This window comes from Bison bison, unplaced genomic scaffold (genome assembly GCF_000754665.1).
Source record: "Bison bison bison isolate TAMUID 2011002044 unplaced genomic scaffold, Bison_UMD1.0 scf7180017864213, whole genome shotgun sequence".
NCBI classification, from domain to species: domain Eukaryota; kingdom Metazoa; phylum Chordata; class Mammalia; order Artiodactyla; family Bovidae; genus Bison; species Bison bison.
This window is the reverse complement of record NW_011494785.1, coordinates 9,859,993-9,867,515: the sequence shown is the minus strand read 5'-3', so window position 1 is coordinate 9,867,515 and position 7,523 is coordinate 9,859,993. Positions and strand designations below refer to the sequence as shown.

Here is a 7,523-nt window from a genome sequence, read left to right as displayed (position 1 = left end):
GCGCCCCCTCGCCAGGCAGACCTGCACCCGGCCACCGGCCGTCGGCCCTCCTGGGTGGGGCCGCTGTTACTAGCGCTGCTCCCGCAGAACGCAGGAGTGGAATTCGAATAAACCCCCTAACGCGCAGGGCAGATGCTTCTCTCCATTCGCTTCTGACAGCCCCCCAGCTGCACTAGTGAAATGGGAAGAAGACCTTCCAGGCTTTTCCTGCGCGCCGAGCAGGACAGAGCCGCCACAGGCCGGGAGCAGACGGAGGAGAGGCCGCCGCTCCTTCCGCCGGGCGCGCAAGGAGCTGGGAACCCTGCGGGGAGTCGGATGTGCCCGGAGGTGACTTGCTTCAGACGCCAGGTTCCCAGGGGCTTCACGGACTCACTCTGCGGGGAGTCCTACTGTGTGTCTATTCCACGACACTGACCGCTTACTCTGTTCCGGAGCTCCTCTGCGTGTTTTTCCAGCTGAAATGTATGCGATGTAGTGCCTCTCTTTGGGGTATTTGCTGCTGTGACAGACTCCACAGCAAGTACTCAGTGCATCAGAAACGAGTTCTAGTGGATGGAGCCGTGCCTTACCAGTGACCGATCTGCTTGGGGTCCCAGCTCTGCTGCTTGGTAATAACCGCTGTGACCTTGGACAGACCTCATGGCATGCCTAGGGTTTCATGTTCTTGCCTGCGAATCAAGGAGTGGACCTCAGAAATGGCAGGGGTTTCCCGTAGATGACCGCGCTGGTCCGTCCTAGCAACGTCCCCAGTGTGGGTCGAAATGGTGTTGAGGCTCAGCCCAGTGGAAGGAGTGTTTCCCTTCAGCAGATGGTCTGAGGAGAGGAGACAGGTCCGTGGCTGCTGGCTACATCCTGATCCTCGAACGAGGCCTTTCTCAAAGGTCTCAGATAGTAGCGTGCTCAGTGGCTCAGTCACATCCCACTCTCTGTGTCCCCGTGGACCGTAGCCCGCCAGCCTCCTCTGTCCATGGGATTTCCCAGGCAAGGATACTGGAGTGGGTTGCCATTTCCTATCAGAGGATCTTCCCAATCCAGGGATCAAATCGGAGTTTTTTGCATCTCCTGCTTTGGCAGGCAGATTCTTTACCACTACCGCCATCTGGGAAGCCCTGTGGGAGGCATCATAGTACAGGTTTGGACAACGTGGAAATGAACTGTCTTGGCTTCTTGGACATTGGGCTCACCCTCTCTGTGGGGATAATAATAGACATGCTTGTCTCGTAGGGTCCTTGTGGGACTCAATGATGAATTCGTATCAGTAAAGCATTGAAGTGAAGTGAAAGTCGTTCAGTCGTGTCTGACTCTTTATGACCCCAAAGACTATATAGCCCATGGGATTCTCCAGGCCAGAAGACTGGGGTGGGTAGCCTTTCCCTTCTCCAGGGCATCTTCCCAACCCAGGGATCGAACCCTGGTCTTCCACGTTGCAGGCGGATTCTTTACCAGCTGACCACCAGGGAAGTCCTAGTAAAGCATTGAGAACATTCTAAATTCTCAGAGTTTAGTTATTATAACATTTTACAGAACTGTGAATCTTAGGAAAAGGGAGCTGACGTCCCAAGTGTGGTGTCCTGTGCTGTTCATCTTCTCTGCTGTAACTTCCCTTGTCCACTGAGGGTGGCTCAGACGGTAAAGAATCCCCCTGCAGTGCGGGAGACCTGGGTTCAGTCTCTGAGTTGGGAAGATCCCCTGGAGAAGGGAATGACAACCCACTCCAGTATTCTTGCCTGGAGAGTTCCATGAACAGAGGAGCCTGGCAGGCTACAGTCCACGGGGTCGCAAAAAGTCAGACACGACTGAGCGACTAAGCACACACACAGTGATTCTCAGAACAGGGCAAAAAATGGGATATTCCAGATGGATTTCTACATGGATCTGAAAGACGAGTTGTTCACCTCTTTATATTAGATTCCTTTCAAATAGGACTGCTTCCCGGCGAGTTCTCTGGCTTACAAAGACTGAGTTACATTCTTTTCTTTTCTTTTTTTTTTCCTTTTTTTAAAATTTTATTTTATTTAACTTTACAATATTGTATTGGTTTTGCCATATATCAAAATGAATCTGAGTTACATTCTTTTCTGTTTGATTGTGTTACACCCAGCAGGAATGTAGATTTCCTTAAAAAGAGCACAGATTCAGCACCTCAGCCCAGGTTTGAATTCCTTTGTCTCTAAGAACTGGCTGTTTGCCCTTGGGCCTCAGTTTCCATCGTCTGTAAAATGGGGCTATGGGTTGTGCTCCCCAGAATCTTTGCAGAGATTAAAGGAGGGTGTGAACATGAAAACATCCATCCAGCTCAGCACGCGACCCGACACCTCACAGATACCTAATAGTGAGAGTTTGGCTTTATTTTTTAAAGGTTTACTTGACTGTTTGGGCTGTGCTGGGCGTCCTGTGCTGGAAGGCCTTTCTCTGGCTGTGGCGAGCAGATTGAAACAGTAGTGTTCCTTGCATTGCAGGGTGATTCTGAACCACTGGGCTGCCACGGAACTCCAATAGTGAGAGTTTTTACCCTTTGACTATTTCATGCTCGAGGTTTTTGATCCTTAATCCTGGCTGTGTATTCAGGGTGCAAAGTTTCAAATTTCCTCAGAGGAGTGGGCTCCCACACTGCCCGTCTTGGCAGGACCTCGGATCCTGCCGCCAGCCTTGCTGGCGGTTCTTTCCTGGTGGCCCCAGGAGTGTGCAGGGCCACGTCCCTCCTCCGGGCGCATCCGTCTTTCTCTGCATCCAGACCCTGGTTTTGTGCGAGCTCCTCCTGCCCCTCCCCCTGCATTTCTTTCCCGTTTGGTTGGAGCCCTGGGCTCTTTGGCCTCTTTCATCTAATCTGCTCCACAAGCTGACTCTTTTGTCCGTTTTGCAAAGAGGGAATTCACCTAATGCAGAACTCTCTTGATTCCTGCCCCTAGGCACACCCGTTTTCAAAAAAAAAATTAGAAATAGCAGAAAGGGAACAAAAACACCTCTCTACGTTTCCCCCGCAGTGCTGATAGCCTTCTGTCTCCTTCTGGCCTGCAGAAGCCCTTTAGGTTTTTCAGAGGAGCCCTTATCTCTTGGCGTGTTTCTCTTACTGTTCTCACTGAGTTATTTGTAAAGATATTTATGTAACTGGAATACAGTAATAAAGTCACCTGACGGTTTTTGTTTACTATCAAGTGGAGTTTCGGGGTGGTGTTCTGCTCTTCTCATCACTCACGTTCCGTGTGGTCACTGAGAATATGCTCGTAAATTACTAAACGGACGTGCATTTCTGTTTTATTTCTACTCCAATCTTTTTTTTATTGAAGCATAGTTGTTATACAATATTTTATAAGTGCACCATATAGTGATTCACAATTTTTAAAGGTTATCCTCCATTTATAGTTATTATAAAATATTGGCTATATTCCCTGTGCCGTATAATATATCCTTGTAGCTTATTTTGTATCTGACAGTTTGTGCCTCGTCGCCGCCTCCCCCTCCCCACTGGTGAACACGAGTTTGTTCTGAGTCTGCTGCTTTTTTCTTCCATTCACTAGTTTCTTGTATTTTTTAGATTGCACATATGCGTAATACAGTATTTGTCTTTCTCTGATTGACTCAGGAAATGCAATTTTAAGAGAAGCCTCTGGCCAGTTCTGACCCTCACTGTCTCCTGGGACTCCAGATTCATGCCAGCTTCCTGACATCGCCAGCCTGGCACATACGCTGAGAAACCTCGGTCACATAGCGTGTACTTTCCTATCTGACTTGAGTTTCGGCCAGTCTCCATCCCACTGCCCTTAGTAACCCCGTTTGTGAAAATCCAGCATTGAGGCTGGCCCCTTAGACAGAAATAGGGCCTCTGGGCGGAACCCCGGCTCTCCACGGGACCTGATGTGCAGAGCTCCCTCTGGGCCAGGCCCCTCCCAGATGGGTGTGTGTGAGTTACGCATGTGTGAACCAGTTCTGCTGTTTCAGGAGGATGTGTAAACCAAGGCGGGAGTTCAGTAGAAGGAGGGTGGATAGGAGAGGGCGTTCTCTATAAGTTGTCAATCCAGAAGTGATCATGGAAGTTACAGGCATAGATGAGAATTTTCAGGGGGTTGTCGAATGAAAAAGAGGGAAAAGGTTCCATCTTTCAGACCTAACATTATGGTAGGAAGAGAAATGTAGCTGAGAGCAAACAGCCATGACATTGAAGAAGCCACTTGGAAGCTGGAGGCAATCACTGAAATGAGGAGAAGGAGCTTCAGAGAGAAGGGGCAGGCCGGAGCGGCCGATGTGTGGAGAAGCTGAAGGAGGTGGGAGGGAGGAGTCTAGAGAAGAGCCCCCTGTGGGCTCCGATGGTCAGAGGGCCCAACGACCCTGAGGGCGTGACCGCTGGGCTACCTTCTGTCTCTAGGATCTGCCTGTTCCGGACACCTCCCCCAGACAGAATCAGACCCTGTGACCTTTCATGTCTGGCTGTATATATTCCTTACATTATTCTGTATTCAGTTCAGTTCAGCCACTCAGTCGTGTCCAACTCTTTGTGACCCCATGAACTGCAGCACGCCAGGCCTCCCTGTCCATCACCAACTCCTGGAGCTTGCTCAAACTCATGTCCATCAAGTCAGTGATGCCATCTAACCATTCATCCTCTGTCGTCCCCTTCTCCTCCCGCCCTCAATCTTTCCCAGCATCAGGGTCTTTTCAAATGAGTCAAATGAGAAACAGGTGGCCAAAGTATTGGCGTTTCAGCTTCAGCCTCAGTCCTTCCAATGAACACCCAGGACTGATCTCCTTTAGGATTGACTGGTTGGATCTCCTTGCAGTCCAGGGGACTCTCAAGAGTCTTCTCCAAAACCGCAGCTCAAAAGCATCAATTCTTTCGCTCTTAGCTCTTTTTATGGTCCGTCTCTCACATCCATACATGACTACTGAAAAACCGTAACCTTGACTATATGGACCTTTGTTGGTAAAGTAATGTCTCTGCTTTTTAATATGCTCTCTGAGTTGGTCCTAGCTTTTCTTGCAAGGAGCAAGCATCTTTTAATTTCATGGCTGCAGTCACCATCTGCAGTGATTTTGGAGCCCAAGAATATAAAGTCTGCCACTATTTCTACTGTTTCCCCTTCTATTTGCCATAAAGTGATGGGACTGGATGCCATGATCTTAGTTTTCTGAATGTTGAGCTTTAAGCCAACTTTTTCACTCTCCTCTTTCACTTTCATCAAGAGGCTCTTTAGTTCTTCTTCACTTTCTGCTATAAGTGTGGTGTCCTCTGCATATCTGAGGTAATTGATATTTCTCCCAACAATCTTGATTCCAGTTTGTGCTTCATCCAGCCCAGTGTTTCTCATGATGTACTCTGCATATAAGTTAAATAAGCAGGGTGACAATATAAAGCCTTGATGTACTCCTTTTCCTATTTGGAACCAGTCTGTTGTTCCATGTCCAGTTCTAACTGTTGCTTCCTGACCTGCGTACAGATTTCTCAAGAGGCAGGTCAGGTGGTCTGGTATTCTCATCTCTTTAAGAACTTTCCACAGTTTGTTGTGATCCACACAGTCAAAGGCTTTGGTATAGTCAATAAAGCAGAAGTAGATGTAGCCTTATACCTTAGGTACTATGACTCCCATTTTGCAGATGAGAAAAATAAGTCCCAAAACAGTTGTCCTTCTTATTGTCCTGATCCTGGTCTCAAGCCAGGATCAGAAGCCTGGACTCACACATCTTTGGCTCAAAATGGCATCAATATTTCTAAACAGCTTTCCACTTCAGATGTTTAGACAATCTGCAGTGTTTTGCCTATTGGGGCTGCAGAGAATCCTGTTGTAATGCTTAAAAGCACTTTATAACAATGAGGCAAAAAATAGAAACGCATGTTTGCGTTGTCTTCTTTCACTTGAGTAGTTGAAAAGCTTCGTTTCGTCCTTTGCCCACCGTGCCATGTGCGCTCAGTCGTGTGCGACTCTCTACGACCCCGTGGACTGTGGCCCGCCAGGCTCCTCTGTCCGCAGGATTTTCCTGGCAAATATACTGAAGTAGGTTGACGTTTCATTTCTCCAGGGGATCTTTCCAACCCAGGAGTCGAACCCCAGTCTCCTGCATTGGCAGGTGGATTCCTTACCACCAAGTCCTCTGGGAAGCCCCATTGTCCCCACATGTGACTAGTATAAACAGCTGACTTTAGGATATCTTAAAGACCAAGGAAGAAGAGAAAGGGAAATCCTGAAATTAGTCATTCAAAAATTAATGCAAAGAGGGCCCACCTCTTAATAGAATGAATACTTTACTTGAGGTTATATGAATCTTATACTAGGGGATACAAAGAGATGATAATTCGGGAACAGGGCTGTTTCCTTATGGTTGAATTTTTGGAGCATTTAAGTGTTTTCCTTGTCTGTTAAATTGTATCATTTAGATGATAAAGAGTATACGACCTTGGATCGTATCGTACTGCAAAGCCTGCTTTTATCAAAGTGCTGAATCTCACAGTGCAGTTGGAAACGTCAGCCCCCTTGAAGTCCCGTTTAACTGTGTGTGAATGGAAGTTTAGAAATACTACAAGGCAATTGCCAAGAGGCTTACAATGAAGAAGGATGTTTTAGAAGCAGCTCTGGGGAATGTTCACGTCACAGTTGTGAACGGAGAAGCATCCACCTGAAAGCTGCAGGAGGTCAAGTTTGTGTTCCTGTTTGGTTCCCTTGACGACCGAAAGGTGTGGCCAGGACTGGGCAGCCCTCGGTGCAGTGCGTGTCGTAGGTCAGCAGTGTGTGCTCGTGTGCGAGTGTGTGTGAGTGCATGTGACCCACGCATCCCGGCTTTTGTCCCCAGTTGTTCTGCGTTCACAAGAGGACGTCCCCCCTGCCCCTCTTCCTCTGCCACCTCCATCCCATCAAAGACGATGTGAGGATGAAAGTCCCGAGTCTTCAGATGAGTCTCCCCAGCCCATTCCCTGCCTCGCTGCCTAACTTCTGTCTGACCTCGGAAAACTCACATAAACTTCTTCCGGCTGCTATGAAATGCGAACGCACCAGTCTTGCCAGGTGAATGCAGGTACGTGTGAAGACTGGACGGTGATCCGTGCGGCATCCTGGCATGTGTAGGTGCCCCAGGTGTGGGGAGGCCGTGACCGGGAGAGGAGAGTGTGGGGCTCGAGGCCGGCCGGCCTCAGGCGCGAAGACCCCACCCCCACTTGCTGCCCACCATCCACCTGACTTCGAGCAGCTCATCTGATCGTTTGTGTCTTTCCAGCCAGGAAGACAGATAGTAGTGCTTCCTTAGCTTTTGTGGAAATTAAAACAGTGTATATATGAATCTGCCTGCAATGCAAGAGACAGGGGTTCCATCCCTGGGTTGGGAAGATCCCCTGGAGAAGGGAATGACAACCCACTTGTCATTCTTGCCTGGAGAATTCCGTGGACAGAGGAGCCTGGCGGTCTGCAGTCCATGGGGTCGCAAAGGGTTGGACACGACTAAGCAACTTTTTAAAATAAAAAAATAGCATATGTACAGGGCTGGCACCGTGCCTGGGTATTATCGTGTTCAGTAAGTAAAATTCATGATGTATACAATAG

The 7,523-nt window shown here is 48.6% G+C and overlaps 1 protein-coding gene across 15 annotated transcripts in view; it reads left to right on the top strand.

The window, feature by feature from the left end:
• FOXN3 (forkhead box N3) overlaps positions 1-7,523 on the top strand; it is a 426,281-nt gene that overhangs the window by 326,406 nt on the left and 92,352 nt on the right. The window lies entirely within an intron of this gene.